The sequence below is a fragment of the Poecilia reticulata genome, chromosome 10 (assembly GCF_904066995.2).
Source record: "Poecilia reticulata chromosome 10, P_reticulata-male-v2, whole genome shotgun sequence".
Taxonomy (NCBI): domain Eukaryota; kingdom Metazoa; phylum Chordata; class Actinopteri; order Cyprinodontiformes; family Poeciliidae; genus Poecilia; species Poecilia reticulata.
The window spans coordinates 25,941,972-25,962,072 of NC_088839.1; the positions used below are offsets into that span (position 1 = coordinate 25,941,972).

At 38.0% G+C, this 20,101-nt stretch overlaps 2 long non-coding RNA genes across 4 annotated transcripts in view; one reads left to right on the plus strand and one right to left on the minus strand.

Annotated features, from left to right (window-relative positions):
- The window catches only part of LOC145553123 (uncharacterized), a 124,141-nt gene extending 106,174 nt beyond the window's left edge, over positions 1 to 17,967 (plus strand). For all 3 annotated transcript variants that reach the window (XR_014089341.1, XR_014089340.1, XR_014089339.1), the window contains exons 3-6: positions 7,245 to 7,288; positions 11,545 to 11,692; positions 16,001 to 16,116; positions 17,473 to 17,967. This is a non-coding gene — a long non-coding RNA (uncharacterized LOC145553123). The remainder of the gene's footprint in view (positions 1 to 7,244; positions 7,289 to 11,544; positions 11,693 to 16,000; positions 16,117 to 17,472) is intronic.
- Positions 17,968 to 18,687: 720 nt separating this feature from the next.
- The window catches only part of LOC145553121 (uncharacterized), a 35,421-nt gene continuing 34,007 nt past the window's right edge, over positions 18,688 to 20,101 (minus strand). Inside the window, exon 3 of the long non-coding RNA XR_014089337.1 lies at positions 18,688 to 19,898. This is a non-coding gene — a long non-coding RNA (uncharacterized LOC145553121). The remainder of the gene's footprint in view (positions 19,899 to 20,101) is intronic.

Genomic DNA, 20,101 nt, shown 5'->3' on the forward strand with positions numbered 1-20,101 from the left:
GCAGTATGCATTGCGAGGCAGCTGCGTTATCAAGCCTGTGAACGCGACATCAGACGGAAGGTTCCCGTTTCTGATCCCATTCCTACTGAAGTCCATCCATTTCAGGAACATGGGTGCGTTGACATGCTCAAGCTTGCGCCTGCTGATTCGAGGCCATTAAATTAATATGTAGTGGACATGAGGCTGTGTGTAGTTTTAGGGTTTGTTAAAGTGGGATCCCATGAGGCCACAGTTTAGAGGCCTTTTCAGCGAGAATGTGAGGCAATCTTGCTGTTAGCCCTAAACGCTCCAACATCACCCCAGGGCCTAGTAACTCTACAATGATGGATGTGGGGCGTTGGGAAAAGAGGGTGGCCCTTCCCCAACGCAGGAATTCCCCTTGGGCCTTTTCAATTACGGCTAGCCAAAGGTTTCTACTGTGATGATATGTTGAATTAAGGCTGTGACGGTAATGAAAGGGACAAATGTGATTTGACCCTCAACTACAAGCGGCAGAGGCACATCTGGGAGATCCTGTTTAGGCTTCACCGTTTACCCTTTGAACTAATTCACTTTTTGTCACATAAAAATCAACCCTTCAATCTGTTTTACGGGAATTTTATGTGATAGATAGGAAAAAGCAGCATTTGATTGTAAAGAGATTCATAGTTTTGATATAAAAAATCTGAAAAGTGTGGCATGCATTTGTATTTATCTCTTTCTAAAAGCAGTGTCTTCACAGACCACCTACCTAAACCAATGCCGCTTTTTATTACAGAAGAGGTTAACTGGCATAGTGGAGATTAAGGGACACAACAGGGTTAAAGTTGTAGACGAACTTTAGGTACGGTTAAGATGTAACAAAATATCTAAAGCTTTGAGCATCTCACCGATCGCTGCTCTGTCATTTTCTGATGATGGAGAGAGTACGACACAACTACAAACCCACAAATGAAGTGGATAAAGGTGCACTGCACAAACAAAAAGAGTGGCAAGAAGAAAAGCCCCTTCTGAAAGAAAGCAATAAGAGCCTATGTGAAAATATATTTAGATGTGAAGAACAGTTCTTTAACATAAGAACTGCTGCAGTAATCTTTTCGCCAATTAGTTTTGTTTCTGTGCTGATTTAAAACCTGTGAACTCTGATTCTTTCCACAGAGGAGTTAGTATTTATATCAGTCTGCAGGGAATGTTTCCTTTTTAGGATATCTCAGAAAAAGGTGGAGGATAAAAGAAAAATCCTTCTTTTATGCAACCAAGGAGAGTGTTGCATTTTCAACAAGCCCAACTGCTAAAGTTGAATATTCCTCAGCAAATTGACCTTTGTCCACTGCTGTGCTGGAGTAACACAGTGTATGTGAATGACTTTCCTTGGTTATGTAATTCCAGAAATTATACAGTCTGCTTTTGCAACTGGGTGTGTCTCAGGAAACGCATTTAACAACAAATAAATCATATTTGCATGGGAATTGAGTGGAATGAGGACAAAATCCTAAACCCGCTTTCATAGGTCTAATTACAGAAACCAAATCCTGCTAATGAAGCTGTGCTTGGACTGGATAAGAGTTGCTTTTCTGTCCATTTATCAACATTTCTGTTTGAAAACACAGCAAAATGATTGAATTACAAACAGCTGCTGTGTAATCACCATTTGGTGAAAAAGACATTATGAATTCAGTATTAAAGATGGATGCCATTTACCATTTACAGCCACATAATTGTACAGTAAGTATAAAACTACGCTTGTTTGATTTTAAGTTACAAAAACACTTTTCAGCAGATTAAAATGAGACATCAGCCACTGCAGGATTAAGTGTGGGTTCTTGATTTTACACATGAACAAGATCTGAACAGCTGGCTTTTGCCTACATAAAAAAAATGAAGATATAACCTACAGAATCACTGGGAAGATTATATGTGGAAAGTTAGGTGGAAGGAAAAAGTGTGGTAGAAAATGGTGCACAAACAGCAGGCATTTAGTGGATTTCCACCAGACATTGACTGTGGTGTGTGGTTAGTGCTTTAAGAGTCCAGATGTATCCAGAACCTGGGGTGGCGTTAGTTTTGTTAAGTCATCTCTGAACCAGAGGTGTCTCACCTTGCAGGGGACATGGACTGAGCTGCTGCTCAGAGTCTGGAGGAAGAGTGGAGCATTGCTGAGGTTCAGAGTTGGGTTTTTGAAGCCAGTGATGATTTGAGGGTCAGAAAACTGGTTTGAACTAAACCCCAAAGAGAATCTGTCATGTGAAAAATTAGCTGAGTGAGACTAGAGCCAACAATGCAGGCTCGCCCTAAACTGTTCAGGCCATAGGTATTTAGCAGGAAAACATTTCTGCATTAAAAATGTGTTTTTGTTTTTCTTGGTTTTGTGTAATGCTAACATTTTCTAAGAAATTGAAGCCGTGATCATATAAATAAACAGAACTTCATTACTGAAATATTTCACTTTGAATCGATGAATCTAAATAACACAGTTTCATGTTTAGAATTTATTTGCCAAAATAAGTCAACTTTTTGATTATATTCTAACTTGCATGTTGAGATGAATCTGTAAAGTCATGATCAGAACAACACTGTGCATCATAAATTCCTTTCATCTTTCATATCCCGTCTGATGCCTGTTCTTAGTTTTCATCTAATTTCATACCTCCTGACCTTTAGCTTACTTTTTATCATCTCTTGCCTTATGTTGCTTCTCTGATCATCTCAGAAATGTTTCTTGTTTTTTTTTGTTTGTTTTTTTTAACTTAGCTCTAGGCTTTGCAACAAAATGGAAGAATAAACGTCCAAATTTCCTTTTAAAAAAAGCCGGAGTTGGTGGTGAAGTACTGGCTTGTGTGAATGTGTGTGTCTGTATGCAATATGTAGCAGCGTGGCGGACTCAAGTCCCAGTGTATTCAAGCCCACAGATCACAGAAGTTTTGAAAATCTCCTTGATCATTTCCATTTCTAAAATAACTTCCTTTGAACATTCCAAGTCACTTGTGTGTGCGTGGTGTGTGTGTGTGTTTTTTTTCTTATTTATAAAGCCTATTTAGACAATCAAGGAGTTGAAAAATAATTAGGCTCCCATGCATGCGCTTGGACATGTACTCCCTTTCAATCAGTTAAAACCAGCTGTTAATTAAACTTCTGAGCTGCCCAAATAATTTTCTTATTAGCCGCCACGTTCCTCAGATCTGATGTCAGAGGAGCACATTTTCTCTTTGGCTGCGTCTCTCAGTGTGTTTTATTTCCCACAGAAATCCCACTGACCCACATAGTTGATCTCAGTTTTGAAGTGAATAATATAGAAGTTAAGCAGAACGGAGGCTCTATTATTAGTCCCGTCTGAGCCTCTGTTTAGGTGCTTGCTGTGTGCTGCCGAATTCCCCGAGAGGAGGCATTACCATCTCATTTGGGTAAGGCTCAGATTACCTCACACAGCCGAGCCGTTTTATGTGTCGGGATCTGAGTTGTCAGTGCTGAATGTTTATTCTAGCATCTGAAGGCACGGCCAGTCCGGATCCGTTTCAGCGACATCACACATGACAACTTGTGATGCCACCTTGCTGATATTTCCATTGAAGGGGACTCTCACTGTCAACGACACTGTATTGATCCTCAGGACCGTTTTAACAGCCGCCTCGCACCCTTTCGCACACACCTGAGTGACTGCGGGTTGAAAATGTTTTGCTGGTAACTTCGCCGGAACGTCGTCTTCTTTAAGTCGTCAGTCGAGGCATTGTATGCTATGCGGAGAGAGAGAGAGGACGATGCAAATCAAATAAATTAATATGCAACACTAATGTTTTCATCCTGATTAAAAGGCAGTGGCATGATGAGCAATCAAAACAAGAAATAAACTACATGGATTAAAAATTTGCTTTTAATTGGGTAGATGAAAGAGGTAATTAAATGCAGTTGAGTTAAGTCTCTATTTCAAGTCAGCCAGTACTCATTTATTAAAAATGAAGACGTTTAGTGATGCGATGAATTGCTCTTTTCAACATTTATGACCTGAAATATAATTTTCCTTATTATTTTCTCAGTTTTAATTATTGTTGCTCTTTGGTCTTTTCATTAGGTTCTTTGTGAGAAGTCTACAGTTTGTTGTAACATCTTGCTGAAACCAACCCAATGAAACCACTTTTCTGAAGTTTCTCTCAGCAATATTGAAATGTTCAACAAGTTGTTTATTTAATAAAAGTTGAAATAAAACATAACCCACCTCCCCAATGCTTTTGTTAGCTCTGCTAAAGATCTGTAACTTACCCATCATTAAGTTAATCTTTAAATTATTTTAATACAATTCATTGCAGAAATAAGATCACTAGTATGTGTTAATTTTTTAAGATGATTAAAGAATATCATACATTAAGATATTTTTAAGAAAGTGGTGCCATGTGTACTGGTACTGTTGGAAATTAAATCATGTAAACTGAAGCAAGTTTTAACTCCTTCCTGACCTTTTTCAGTTCATCAGAGTGTCTAGAAACTTTGATTTGGTCATTAAGACTTTTTTCCCCTGAAGTGAGACACAGAGGCCTGTTCCTCTCAGCACTTGTCTTTCTTCCAACACTGAGGCGCTCCTCAAAATGGGAAGGAGAAGAGAACCTGACATTTGTGTAATGTTTGATGTGCATTGATGTTTGCAGTTTATAAAATATATTTTCCATGTCTACAATCTAATGAGCAATTAATGAGTTTAAGACAAGTAGAACAGTCACAGTGGTGGCTGGATGCTGACCCATGTTTCTCTTGTCACTAGTATTCAGGGTGGTAACCGTACTGCTGAGCAAAGACTGGCATCTTGAAGTCACAGTGTGGCTCAACTTGGCTCAAATATTCTCTACACACTCAGGGTGAGTTTCCATTACAATTAAGTAACAACTCTAATGGAGTAGTTGTATAGTTGGGCAGTTGCAGAATCTGATAAACTGGCATGATTCAATCTGGATGCATCACGAACAAAACGCAACAATGGAGGACATGGAAGCTATGTTAAACATTCTGCTCAGTTTGTGGATCTTTGGCAGATTCAGTTGCTGTTGTGAGTCTTTAAAACCGTAAGGGAGACTCTTGTGACCCAATCAGCAGCTTCACCCCCTAGCCAATCAGTGATTGTCAATCTTTTCAGCCTTATGTTACACAATTAGAACCCCGATGAAGTAGGTTCCACAAACAGGGATGTTTCCATGTAACCGTTACTAGTGGAAAAGCCTCATAACCATTTAGAGCCAAGTTGAACCACGCTGAGTATGTGCTCATGGAGAAGGGCAATGATTTTCCAGAGCAGCCATCCTTGATGCCACATACCAACTGGTTGTTTGGGTGGCATACCAAAACAAGAAAAAAGCATTTTCTGTCCTGCTGTTAAAACCTACTTCATGAACTAGCAGGAACAAGTCCATGACTACATTTTGTTGCAGGATATCGATTCAAAACATACAATCAAAACAATGAAAAAATGGCTCCTGAGGCTGAAAATTAACCTTCTTCTAGTCACCAGACCAAAATCCTGTAAAAAATAAATCTGAAATGTGAGTTGAAGAGAGGAAAACTCAGGACTCTGGATGAGGCAGAAAGACTGTGAAAGGAGTAATGGTCATAGATCACTCTCTCTTTGTGAAAGGTTATGGGAGAAGGCTAAGTGCTGTCCTGTAGGCTAAAGGCGATTCTGCACACTATTTACAGCAGGTGTTCCAGTGTTAAGGGCAATTATTTCTTCTTATGGGATTTTTCCTGCACTTAAATGACCTCAAATTAAATGTTAGATTTTGCAAATTTTATTAGAGACTATGCTACTGCAGTAACAGACGCATTTATTTGCACCACTATATTCATCTCATTTAGATGATTTGGTTTTATTCTGAGTTTTGCATCATGCATTCACTTATAGGAGCCTGCAGGAACAGTTATTAACATATGGTTATGTAAATGCTCAGATTTGCTTACAGCTAAATCAGAGTCTGTTATTTATTATTAATTTAACTTTTTTCCTAAACTAAACTCCCCTGCAGCAGTGCTTTCAGTATAATTCATTGTACCAGCCTTCCAATGCGACATTTTCATTAAAGTAATACTTCTCTAAAACATTTGGACCAAGACGTTGCGCTGGATCATCCCTTAAGATACATTTTATTGCAGTGCTGTTGCATTAGACCGTGTTAGAGTTGTGGACTATTTTTAAATCGGTGTGACAAGCAAACTGGTGACTGAGTTTGCATTTCGTACTTTCAGCTGTGCTCATGACAGGAGGAAAATATAAAAGTTGATTACTTTTCCAGTCCCTCTCTATCTGCTGTAACAGTTTCTATATTAGGGATCACAGGATGCTCGTTTTTGGGGGTGAAATACAATTTCCGAGGCGTGATGGGGTAACTGTTGGGGTACGAGGAGCAACAAGCTTGGCTTCCAGAAGATGTGCTGAAATTTGTGCAACAAGACCAGCCCATGTCGCTCTGCGATTGCACCAGCCTTACTCATCAATCAGAAATCAAAGGGTTGACAGGGACGAACATTAAAGGGAGGCCGCTTGGTTGTCCTGTGGAAAGAGACTTCTTTTTGCTGAGCATATTAAGTCACTGTAGGCTATAAAGAGTCTCATCACTGGTCATGTGGAGGAAGATGGCTGTTTCTGAGTAGGCACATGAAGTTTGTTGGGCCTTATTAAGTCATTGTTTTTGAAATGTCTAATTTCAAGATCTGTTATTTTTACAAAGCAAAACATTTAATGTCCCTAAGCATCCAATTTACTTGCTGCAACAAAAAAAACAGCGGAGTGAACACTGCCAAAGGACAGATGAAACTTCATTCCAGCTTGATTTTTGGAGGAAGGCGGGGTTCGTAAACTTCAAAAAAAGCAAACTTCACACACAGAAGAAAACGAATAAATCCAATAAAAGTAACCAAAATGTCACAGCTGCCAGTCGCAGGCTGCATCAAAAATGAAAGAAAGAAAGAAAAAAACTTTTCATCCTGATTCCACTCATCTGCATTTAGGTGTGTTGTCAATGTTTTTCTCCGCCCCCTTTTGGGATTTGGACTCAGGCAAGAAGTCTGTTTATCTGAGCAGCCGGCAGAACCTCAACAGAGAGTTTTTTTGCATTCAAGTGGTGTCTTCAAAATCTTGACGAAGTCAGAGTTAATGATCAAACTAGCTGTATAATTCTTTGATCTGTTCCTGTAGCCACCCATTAATAATCACATTAGGCTCAGAGTAATTTGTGCCCAACATTGCCTAATTATTACCTGTAATTGCTTGCCTTTTTTTTTTCTTGCAGACTCTTGAATGCCTGCTCATCTAAAATCTGGATGTATTTTTGGGGTAAGTGATGTATGAATATGCGGAAGACTATTTAAATCTTGCAGTTTTGAAGTAGTCTGTGATACTTTATTATTTCAAAGAGTTTGTTATGCGGAGCTTAGAAAGAACATGGCACTTTCACTCATCCCTCTTCTTCACTGCATCCTCAACAGAGACGCTGTTTCTCAAGATTGAGATGGAACAACAAATATGTGCAACACAACATCCATGCTCCATGATGTCAGCAGGGATGTTAGTGGGAGTTGGTGTATTCTATGCCTTTGCCAGGGTATCTTAATTCCTGTGCAGAGGCTATGATTTAGTCTTTTTTGTTTGTCCCTGGACATGTTTATGGGCTAATAGGCCTTTGTAAGCAGTACTCTATTTATTTAATACAATTGTAGTGCGAACAGAAGGAATAATAAACAGGCTGACTAAACATACGATTCTTCTTTTGGGCTGAGAAAACCCAGTGTAAGGACACAAAAGGGGGACGTTTCCACAGCGGAAAGTAAATTCTTTTGAAGTGGAACTAATCATCTGAGGGATGGTTCCCGTTGTCCTAACAACGCAGCTGAATTGGAATGAGCCTTCTTTTTTGTGGAAGATATGTTTTCTCCTTTTCATTCAGACCTGATGATGATAGTAGTTTCACGCCCTGTCCACCCACATTGTCCGTCCAAACTTCTTTGCAAGATAAGTCTTTACTCGTAGACGCCGAGCGCACGGCGGGTGACTCCTGGGCTGTGACGTCAGCCTAACTCCTCTGTCTCCTGCTCTTTCTCTCCTTTTAATGCCGTTAGGATGAAAAGGGGAATCTCCGAGTGTGAAAAGATGAAAGCTCAAAACAGTCCTTATATCATAATAGAGCTTCTTTACATAAAGTCGGCCCAATGGTTTGAGTTTTCGCTGCTTCTGGTTCACCTGAATTTTTATGATTATGCCTTTTTATGTTAATTGTAAAAGAAAATTGTTTATTTGGGGTAGGAAGATACAAAGAGTAACTGTGGAAAAACAACTTGTTTAATAGGACTGGTGCTTGGATGCGGCACTAAAACCAGCTTCGTTTGCATGTTTTAACTTTTACAGGGAGAAAAATACTCTACATTTTGAAAATGGACTCAATTAAAATAAACTCTGCCCAGAAAAAGACAAACAAAATAAAGACAAAACATTTAAAATTAGAATTATGATATCAGATAAATAAAAAGGACGAGATTTTTTATACATAAATATTGGTTTATTGAAAGATATGTTTAATACTTGCTTAAATGTTGTTAATTTAATAAGGTGCTTTTAGTAAGACATAAATAGTCTCATCAGAATTCATCTTCAAATTTTCTAAATATGACTAAATATAAAACACGACTGAAGTGTATTGTTTTGTTTTTGCAACAAAACAATATTTACTCCTAATAACCTTCTAAAAACCTTTACTTTTAATCAAGAAATCCATTTTCTCCCAGTGATTGTTGAGAAGCTATGTGTTAATACGTCAAATAACATTTAACAGTTTTTTTAATCAAAGACAATTAAAGAGAAGAAATGTTGCTTTCAAAATACAGTTTCTTCTTTGCTTAATTTTATCTTTTAGTAGATACCTGTCTCATTTCCCATCAGAAATAAACTTCATAATTAAACAAAAGTAATGAAGACTCCAGGTTGTATTAATTAAAGGGATCATGTGAATATCATAGTGCATGTTGCTGTTTAATACAAATAAGCATTTATTGACTGAGGCCCTAAAAGCCCTCCATACATGCACAGAGAACTCTCCTTTCATCTGAAGCCGTGGCGATGCAGCTTTTGTGCTTCTCACCATCTGCCTCTGACAACTAAAAAAGGTAACCTTGCACTCCTGACCTCAGACTGGGGGAAATGCAAACTTGTACCATTCCAAATCTTTGTCTTCACACAAGCTGTAAAGCTCTACCTCTCCTGAGTTATAAACTATTGGCCTCTCTGCTACTCCAATAGTCATCCAGCCGTTTTATTGTCTCAATGGGGGGTACAGGGTTCAGGCAGCAGTCATCGACTGAAACAGAGGTGAACTCTTTGGGGGGAAGCTTCCGGGCCACTGTGCCAACATATCAGTCAAGATCTGTTGAGACATGAAAAACAAAGAGACTGAATTCCTTATTCCACAATTTTTTTTCAGTGGAAAAATGAAAGCTGCTATTGCTTTTGTTAAAATCCTTAAATATATCCATCTCCTCATCTTGAACACACATTTGTTTGAATGAGTATCTTCATCAGTAGGGCTGAAGATTGAATGATGACATTATTATCACCATCCAAATTAAGCAAAGACGAAAATTTGAGCAGTTTTCAGATATTTTTGTCAAGCCCCGGAACTTATTAGATTTTCATCATTTGTAGTTTTTTTAGAATCTCAAAACCTCCCTACTGTGTTTTCCTGCTGATTATTTATACAAAGTTCTTATGACTACATTATTTATCATCTTTCTCACAGATGATTTATTAATTGCAGTACTGCAAATAAGGACAGCCGATGAAGAAGTGGTAACAGAGTTAAATTATGTTGTAAAACTAAAAAAAAAAGGAAGTCTAGCTAATCAAACATTGTTTCATCTCCTTCCCACTGCAATAACTGTAGTGAATCATTAGTATCAATGAGAAGCAGGTGGCAGCCAAATGAGCAAAGAGTTCTCAGTCAAAACTAATTCAAGCTGATAATGGATTTGTACTTAGCAGTCATAAATCTACATGATGTTCAGTTATCGCAGCAGCTATTCACACACCAATTAAAGGCAATCCGGGCTACTGATGTGATATTTGGCAACAGCGCGTTCGCTGTGATGTCACACAGGGGTGGATCCCTGCATGCAGTGACAGGAGAAAGACGTCTCTTTCTTCCATCCCAACAGCAGGATTAGCCTCCGCTCTTTTTCTTAAAGGGTTCGGAAGATGAATCTGCTTTATCTCATCACTCCGTTGCCTGCTGTGTTCTGAATGTTTTCTCTTAAAGCCTCACAAGCGCCCTCGCTGCAGCGCCGAGAGTGGAAAGGTTACGGCAGGACGCACAGCATAAGCTCATGACACACTTGAATGTAGGCCATTTTTAGTTCTTCCCGGTTGGCAAAGAAAATCAGCCTGTTAGAGGATGCAAACTCGGAATCCTCAAGAAACCTTATTAATTCCACTTCCAGCTGGAAAACGGCTCGCTTTAAGGTCATTGCAGGCTCTCTCTGCGGTTTAACCATGGATGAAAAGGCTGACGGAACAAATATTCACAATTAAACCAACGCTTTTCCAGTGACAGAGACGCTGCTCATGCATGAGTCTTTAAATTGTCCAAGCATTCCTTGGCTTGCTGGTATTCTTGTCATTTTTGCATTGCCATTGTCATCACTGCGAAGTGGGAGCCTGGGAGAGGACACCAGCGTTGTGCCAGTTGGCTCAAGCAGAGAAAACACAAGGCAGACGCAGAACAACTCTAATGTTCATTGTTCCAGACAGAGAGTCCATTTTTTTTGGCCAGTATAATTTCTGAGTGTCCTGTTAGTCCTAGGAAATGTTTAAAGCGGTGACTTTGAAACTACCTAGAAGAGTGCAGCTCTTCCAACACATTTTATTACGTGTAAAATATATAGTTATGCAGAATTCTGTTCATGAATTTTTTGTCTTTCACATCTTGCCAAAAAGACCGAGGTCATTTTATTCAAAGTTATGTAACGATAGGAAAGTCATAGAACTTCTGGATCAGGTCGTAGTCATAAATGATTGATACCATGATCGTTGTTAATATGTGACTCACTGCCCAGGGCAGCACAACCTGGGGGGCAGAACAACTTGGAGTGAGAGCTCCAACCATTTATTTTATTTTTTTGCTTGTCTAATCAAAAGGAGGTGGGTGGGCCTTGAATTACGTTCACTATATGCACTGTGAGAGCATATGGCCTCACACTGCGGCCGTGATAACGTTGGCATCTGATTGTCAGCGCTAAATTAAAGCGACTACATTTGATCATGTCTCGTTCAAGATATACATGCTTGACTGGTCAAAGATAGACTAACAGAGGCTTTATGCTTTATGAGACCTTTATTTGTGAAAACAAATTTAAAAAAAATCAGATTTATTTTTTCTAAATATTGTGGAAATATAGTATGTATTCTAACATCTGCAAATAATTTTGTTCAAACCACTCCACTGGAAACATGACTGTATGTTTAATGTTTGGACCTGTTCAGCGGAACCTCCGCCTGTTTGTGGTTCAGTATTTATGGATTCATCCTTTGTCGATTTTTTTCAACAGCTATATGGAAAGACAATGCAGCCTGGGGAGCTGAAAAAGTTGGTGCAATGGTACTTGAAACTCAATTAGCTGGCATTTACAAAGCAGTCAGTCAAGAAGCGCCATTCCTTTTCCCTGGCGCTGATTGGCTAAACCCCCAAGAGTGAAGGTAAGGAACACTGTTGATGTTAGCTTCTGTGGTATTGATACGATGGCTTCCATCTTGTGCATGTTAAGGTATAATCAGTTTTTGAACTATGTAAATAGGCAGTTATAAGTGTTTTCAGAGGATCTCAAATATTTGTGGATTTGAGCTACTCACCCAAATTCCCTGAGTTATTATTGACTGTAAACCTGCTCACCAGTATAAAGCTTTTTGTTGTGTGCAATAGGTTGTTGTCTCCCAGAATTGCCCTGCATTTAAATTAATTAAACCATTTTCTAGCTAAAGATGACCAGCTTTGATGGAGAAAATCAACCCCACAGCATCATGCTACCACTACTATATTTTGCTCTAGAGTTAATATCTTCTGATTGCAGTTTAATGATAATTTTCCTCCATTTAAAGCATTTTACATGTTGGCTGTTTTAATCTCATGTTGCCTGAGCATTTTCTTTCTAATATTTCATGTATATTATATATATATATATATATATATATATATATATATGTGTGTGTGTGTGTGTGTGTATGGTCAAACAGAAAATGGGTTTCTTTCAGTAAAATGCTTTCTTCTTGTCACTCTTTTGTTTTTTTAAGAGCAGATATCTGGCGATCAAGGCCAATATCTGTCCTGCGAGTAGATTCTCCTACCTGAGCTGTACATCTCTCCAGCTCCGTGGATACTTTGGCTTTCCTGATGAATAATCTCTCGTTCTACTTTTAAATGATGGCTTGAACTGTGAAAATAGCTAAACTTTTGATATTTTGTCATCAGATGCTGAGTTAAATTTCCTCACATCTGTCAACAATCAGTAACAAATTTGACTGTATTTGAATGGATGGATGGATGGATGGATGGATGGATGGATCGATGGATGGATGGATGGATGGATGGATGGATGGATGGATGGATGGATGGATGGATGGATGGATGGATGGATAGATAGATAGATAGATAGATAGATAGATAGATAGATAGATAGATAGATAGATAGATAGATAGATAGATAGATAGATAGATAGATAGATAGATAGATAGATAGATAGATAGATAGATAGATAGATAGATTTTTTTTCTGTGTACTTCCTTCAGTATATGTTACACTAATCCAGAAGTCTATGTAGGTTATAATGCAGCTTTATCAGTTTTCTCCTCATAAGCCTGCAAATCTATTCTCCCGGTGGTGCTGTGCTTAGTAGACAATAGTCCTGCAAATATCAGGGGCCAAGTCATTATCTACTGCTCAGCAGGTGTAGACATTATTGAAGTGTCGAACTAATGATATGTAATGAGCTCTCTGTGACACATGTCTAGCCACCCTTACTGTCATGGGGCCCATTAATATATAACAGCATCATAATTAGTTTTGTTTGAAAGCCAAACAGACGCTTATAAATCTTTCAAGCAATATTGAAGTTGTGTTTGCACACTGCTTGCAGTTTTGCAATCTGTGCATCTTGGGCCAAAGATACAGATCTTTGGTCAGTTTAAATTGTGCATCAATAGTTCCATAGTTTTGCATCAAAGGTTTTTGCGTAGACAAATGACAAGTGCCCTGCCTGTGTGTACAGTTGTGTGTGACTAATTTCTTTCTTTCAAACACCACAATTCCCTGACAAACAGAGGGATAAATCATTAGTGTTAGTCTGTTTGGTGTGCTCTGTAAATTCAAAGCCAGCGACACAAACACAAGACAGTCTTAAAAATTTATATTGGAAATGGTTTTTGATGTTGTGCCCCTCTGCAAACACTTTCAGCTTTCTGCAGGTCGCATAGCAACAGCAAACAAAGGCAGGGCCCATCTCAAGTTTCCTGTGGAGCGGCCGGTCCAGCGTGCCTTTGATCTTGACTGGGAAAATAGCTGAGTGGGCACTACTTGCATTTGTCTTTCATTTACTCCAGGCCCCCTCCACAGCCTCCCTGTTCTCCCGAAATGTTCACTAAAACTGCCAAATCTTCATCTGTCCCCAGCAACCAGGACCCCTCCTGGATAATCAGCCATGGCAAAGAAACCCATTTATGCTCCACTTGCTTTAAATTGAGCATTTTGTTTGTTTAGTGGTATAGCTTCTCCCTATATTAGGACTAAATTAGTCAAAACCAAGTTTTAAATTTTTGTTGTTTATGTATTTATGTATTTATTTAAAAGGGACAGCTTCCATTATTTATGAGACAAAAATAAGATTTAAACAGAAAAAAAATTCAAATTATTTTGATACATTCACCAAGTTACAAGAACCACATTATTCTAATTATTATTATTGTTGCTTTTTATTACTTATAATATTTATTATACATACAGAATATAGTAGGGACAATTATACAGCTCAATTGATAAACACAGGGAACTCAATTCATTTCCCATTATTATTGTCATTTTGTCACAAACTGTGGGCTTCATGAAAGTGACAAACTCTGCCGGAAAACTGACAAACATTATTTATCCATTTAATGCTTATAATTAATCATGTCAAAGGTTTTCTTTTGTTAATCAGAGCCCTGACAATCCCCCCAAAGAAGAGCTAGAATGTGAGCAGCACAGTGGAATGGCTCTGCAAACAAATGATGTTGCATGGAACCAACAGGAATTTCACTAATTTAATTAGCAAATACATTTTTTGAAGCCCTTATTAGTGAAGAACTAATTTATCTATAGATGCAAGTCAACACAGAATCACCAACCTTTACTATTAGGATCCCCATAGTGGGCTTCATTGGAATTAAAGGGTGTTACAGCCTTGGTTTTTATTTTTTCCAAGTAGTCTCACTGCAGAATTTATTAACCTGTGCCCCAAGACACTGAAGTTAAAGCCTTGTTGAACACTTGAAGCATCCTAATTTTGCCTTTGAAAGTCTAAGCATTATGAACTAAGGACCTGAGAGGATCATTTGTATGCTCCAGACTTCCCAATGCCAACAGAAAACTGGGCACATTTGATTTGGATAGTCGCAGGGCTGCTGGAGAGTGCTCCTCACTCGGAGCTGTTCAAACGCAAAACATTTACAACCCATTTCTGAGTGTAAATAAATGCTATCAAAGGAAGTACTTGGAGACGAAATATAAATAACTCATAATCTATGCGTTTACATGACCAGAGCTGGATGGTGTAACGCATCTTAAGGCTATTGAATGTAGTCTCGGTTTGCTCTCCTCTGCTTTGCTTTCATTGAAACAGCCCAGACAGCTCAGAAGATTAAACAAATTGAAGTGTTACACACTGTTTTGGTGTAATTTACTGTAATTGATGTTTCTATCTGGTGCTGAGGTCTTTAAAAGCAATTGCTTGTGTTTGTTGAAAGGCATGCAGCCCAGTAGGGTGTATTGACTTTGGCCGTTGACTGGTACTGCTGCATTGGCATCTGTTAATGCTCTCCCATTGTTTGACTAAATGACTAACTCCTCTGTAAAGCTGAAAGCACACCTCACTAACTACCAGAAAGGGACTTCAGAATAAGTTTATGCTTTTCACCAGTGTTTGCTGAATTCTAGAGGGAATCACAAATTTACGAGCTGAGGAAAACAACATTTTTAGCAAAGTACTTTATGGTGGGGTAAATTTTAGCACTCTTTGCAGTCTTTGTTGTCTTCACCAAAGGCTTACAAAGTGGTAATCTAACATGGTTCATCCAGTGTTTCTGACTGAACCTCCCTTTTTCCAAATACTTGTATCAAAATATCTACAAAGAACAGCCTGATCCGGCGTAACATGCTGTTTCCCAGAAATACAATCCTACTGTTTTTTTGTCCACTGCATACAATAACGCAGTTTCAACATAAAGTCTAAGAATGCGTAGAAATTAACTCAATGTTAAACCCCAAAATATTAAAACACATCCGTGTTCGCTGTTCCTGACATTAGGCATTGCATGGAAAATTCTAAAAGAAATGTGTTTTTTTTGTTTTTCTTGAAACATTTTCTGATGTAGCATCTTACAATCGATTATTTTAACTGGTCACAAACTTGAAACTATAAAGAAGATCCAAGACAGACTGATTCCGGGACCAAACAAAATAGAAAGAAATGCTAAAACCAAACAATAAAATAAATCTTTGTTAATAAATAAACCCCGTTTTCTCCAAGCTATGAATAAGCGTGACAAAGAAACGTCTGCATTCTGCACCGTCTGACTGACAGTTTGAGGTATTGAGTGACACTTTAGAAAACTGACAACTATTGTTAGTCGAGCCCAAAATGTAAGCTTAAAATTCCCAGTGGCTTTTCTGACTCTTATAAAACTTTGTAACAAACTTCAACTCGTTTTTAATCGTCTCCTTCAACAAATTGCCTTGTTCTCTCCCACTTTCATTACAGCGCCTGTTTTAGCTGAATCATGAAGCTGTTTTCATGGTAAAAGCTCCTTAAACCCCATGTAATCTACCTGATCTGCAGCAAATGACTGACAGATGCAGTCCTCGTCTCTCTACCAGGTAAGTTTAGGTGAAGTTTAGCAGCCAACAAAGTATTTACACAGGGAGTTAAATATGTACCGTTTCATGACAGACACACCCGAATCAGAGCTTTAACAGCATTACACATGCATAATAGAAAACCTCCAAATTTTCTAGCCTCTTTATGAGGCACTTGAATGTAAAATGATACTTATCTGCCTGTACTATTTATGTTACCTATCCGTGCAATCAACCAAAATACAACAAAACTGTGTTGCTGTTTGCTGTTTGTGTTTTTCACCCAGCTTTACAGAGTTAAAATAAATCATTTGTTCCATGAGTTTCTTTGTGAGCACAGCTCATTCTAGCTGTTTCCTATTTTGGTTCTGTCAAAGCATGGAAGCTGAAGAAGGCTTTTATTTTCCTTCTGGATTCCTTTATGGAAATACCTGAGGTTTTTTTTTTTTATATAAAAACGTCTGTCCTATCTCTTTGTGCTTGCTGTATTCTCTTCTGCAAGCATGCAGCGCCACAATATTTACATGCACTCACATTGCTCAGCACCTGCACATCTACAAAATGATCTATCATATTATTATTATTATTATTATTGAAACGATCAAAAGTTATTGAAAAGACCTGGAAGAAAACAAGCAGATTTTCCTCATCTTCTCCTCCTCAAACCCAACTGAACCAGTTTCAACACATTTATTTATAGCAGGTTTAAAATTCCGAATCCTCTGGAAGAAGACTGTTTCAGCATCATGTGTCATCACATTACCTCTGACAAAAACAGCCCAAAACAAAACAAAACATGCCTTCATGCTTGTCTGCACCTAAACCCACTTACTAAAATGACTGCAAGTGACACCTGACAACAATTTTAGGACAAGCAGGATATTCAGAACATTTTGAGCCCTAACATGCCTGTTTACTGTCACTTTAATTTATGTTGTTTGTCTTGTGGGCTGTCTGATACTGGGACACTGGCAAGTGAATCTTCAGGCCCACCCTGGATTGACGGGTTGTGTTTGTCAGGGGTGTGGCTGCACTGCAGCAATCTGAAAGTTGATGTTAAACGTCAATGTGACATCCACATAAAATGCCTTGATGCAGGTTTTCACATCTAAACGCTGTTTTACTCAATTTATCAAGCATTTATAGAATTTAGTCTTCCTCTCCTACCTTATTTTTTTCCGATATAAAATTGAATTTGTTATCAAACACATGTAACTTTGGCTGCATCCTATTTCAGCCTTTGTCCCTTATACTTAGGTCTTAGCCCCAGGTTTCTTAGGAGTGTGATCTCTTAGATGTTTGTGCAGAGTAACAATAACACCTAATGGCAATTTGGAATAAATAATTAACCTAACAGTCATGTTTTTGGACTGTTAGGGAAAACCAGAGTCCAGGCCAGGATTTGAACCTGAGACCTCTTCGCTGCAGGTCAACAGCGTTTCCAGCTGCGCCGCCATGCAGCTCCCTTGTTGGATCAGTCAACCAAACCTGTTACATTTCTGGTTTTGTAGCAGTGGTAAGTTAAGCAGAGACTTCCCAACGCATGCATGTCAAATGTGTTGGAAAGTTCTGCTTTGCATTCCCTCCCTGCTTATGAGTTCAAAATCTATGCAATTGGTGGCAGAGCAATTTTAACCCAGAGGTGTTACAACAACAACAATGAGAGTTTGTAGTTTGAGGTTGATCTTTGAAACTGTTTTTTTCCCCTCAAGAAGCTGAAACAAGAAAAGACAGCATAGTATTTCTTTATTTAAAACATAATGTCACAAAAAAGCGGAAAAATATTATAATGTACTATAATTGTTTTCATGAAAACTAATGTACCAAATTTGTAAATGTTTTAAATAGATACATATCCTCACACTCTAACAATACATGAGTATGCGTAAAGTATTTTTGAATATTACTTATATTTTGCTATTTTGGAACAATTACATATGGTATAGTTCATTTTTTTTTCATATAATGGTAATTCATTCTAGATTAAAAATATTACAAAATCTACATTAATTTTGAATATATCAAATCATATTTACATGCCAGTAGAATACTTTTGATGTTACTTTTTTTTTTTTTTTTACAAGCATTTCTATTGCTTGTAAAGCACTGCCAATTAAAAATGTTTAGAAATCATTGCAATGGTTGTAAAACATATACAAATGATGTAATTTGCATATGTTGCAGGGGCAGAAATCAGTAAGAGTTAAGAAACTTTTGAGGGAGTGAGATAAATCAACCTCTATGCGAATTTTGTGCCAAGGTTGAGCATTTAATCAAGCATTTAAATAAATAGTCACATGTTTATAGAATCTATTCAGTGTAAAAAATATTCTTTGGTATTTTGTTTTATTTTACCTGTTATACTCTCGTCTTTTACTGAGTATTTAACTTTTTTCTATGATTATTTTTAGGGTACTTATTTTCTTGTGTTGCTTTACTTATTTTCAGATACATCTGACATTTACTATCTGTAAAATATATTTACATTTATGATTATTATCTATAGAGCATGTTATATTGTGGAGGTGTTCCAGACTAAATTGAATCGTTTGATTGGTTAAAAGTATAAATATCCACAATAAAAACATTGAATTTGCAGATTTGACAATCATTTTTATTTTTTATTGTGATGCTTAACTTTTAAAATGCATAAAGTTTGAGACTTTAAGGTTATTGTATCCCGATTAACATGTTTGTTTTGACAGATGGAAGGAAATTATGCATTATAATATTTAAATTGACATCATTAGCATTTATACAATATGCGTTTGACATATGATGCAAACAGTGTTGCTCACACTAAACATACACACCAACAAGCACAGCATGAATTAGCTATTAAGGAATACAATTTCAAGATTTTCATCTTATTTTTAAGCTGTGTGTTTTTTCTCTTCAGTTTAAACTATTTTTAATATTCCTCCTGATTTTTCAATCTTTTGCTCAAAATCTGTTAGTATAGAAAAAAAAAAACCTAAAGCTTTCATGCCAATTTAGCATGATGCAAAGACAAACACCATCTCAATCTGTCAGCCTATATGCTATACATACACTTGGGAGAAATCAGTGTCTGTTTATGCCATATAGATTTATCACCTCTTAACTATATGACATTTCTGGAGGGAGAGAAAGAAAAAAAAAACAACAATTATGGCACAGACGGAGTGGGGGTGGGGTGGCATTTGTCAGTGCTCTCGTTGGGGTTCAAAAGTAGAATATAAAATGTCTGTCTTTGTCTAATCCAACACATTTTATTTTTATAACTGAGAAATCTGTTCAGGGACCCCAACATTTTTCCAACTGTCAGGGTGTCATTTGTCTGGAAAGGAAAAAGTGAAGCTGAATTCCCTCCCCCGGTCCGTCTGCATGTTGTGAGGTTAGCTGTTGCAAACATACAAGGTGGAGGTGTGGATGTATGGGAGGTGGATTTATACACTTCAAACATTTTTCAGGCATGGTCACCCAGCCATGCAGAGAGCACTCTGTTGGATCTCCAGATCGGCTCTTTGACATTACTTTTGCCCTGTTGCTTCATCCTCCTTCAGTCTCTGCTGATTTTCAAGGAAGCAGTTGGACGTCATCGTATTGTCCTTCATATTAACCCCTTTCTCCTCCACGACTCGTTCCCCTCTTCCCCCCCATTTCCTTGTGCCCCTTTTCTCCTCCCTTCACTTCTTCTTCTTTTCCGTCTTCCCTGGATTCTCGTCTCCAGCTGCCCGCTCAGTGAAGCCGTCAAGCCATTAGTGAGTCCCAGCGATGATAATGAAACCTCGGAGGTGGTCTGAGCCACTGTGGTAGTGGAGCTGGAGCACAAGAGAAAGGTAGATTAGGATAATTACCTTTTCCATGAGGGCACAATGAAAAAAATCTCACTTCCTGCAGGCCTTGATTGGCAATGCAGCGCACAATAATCAGGTATGACAGCCTTTAGCTGAAAAAAGATAGAATAAAAATGGCATTAAAGTAAGTTACTATTAGTTCTAATGACTAGCATAAGAAATATCAC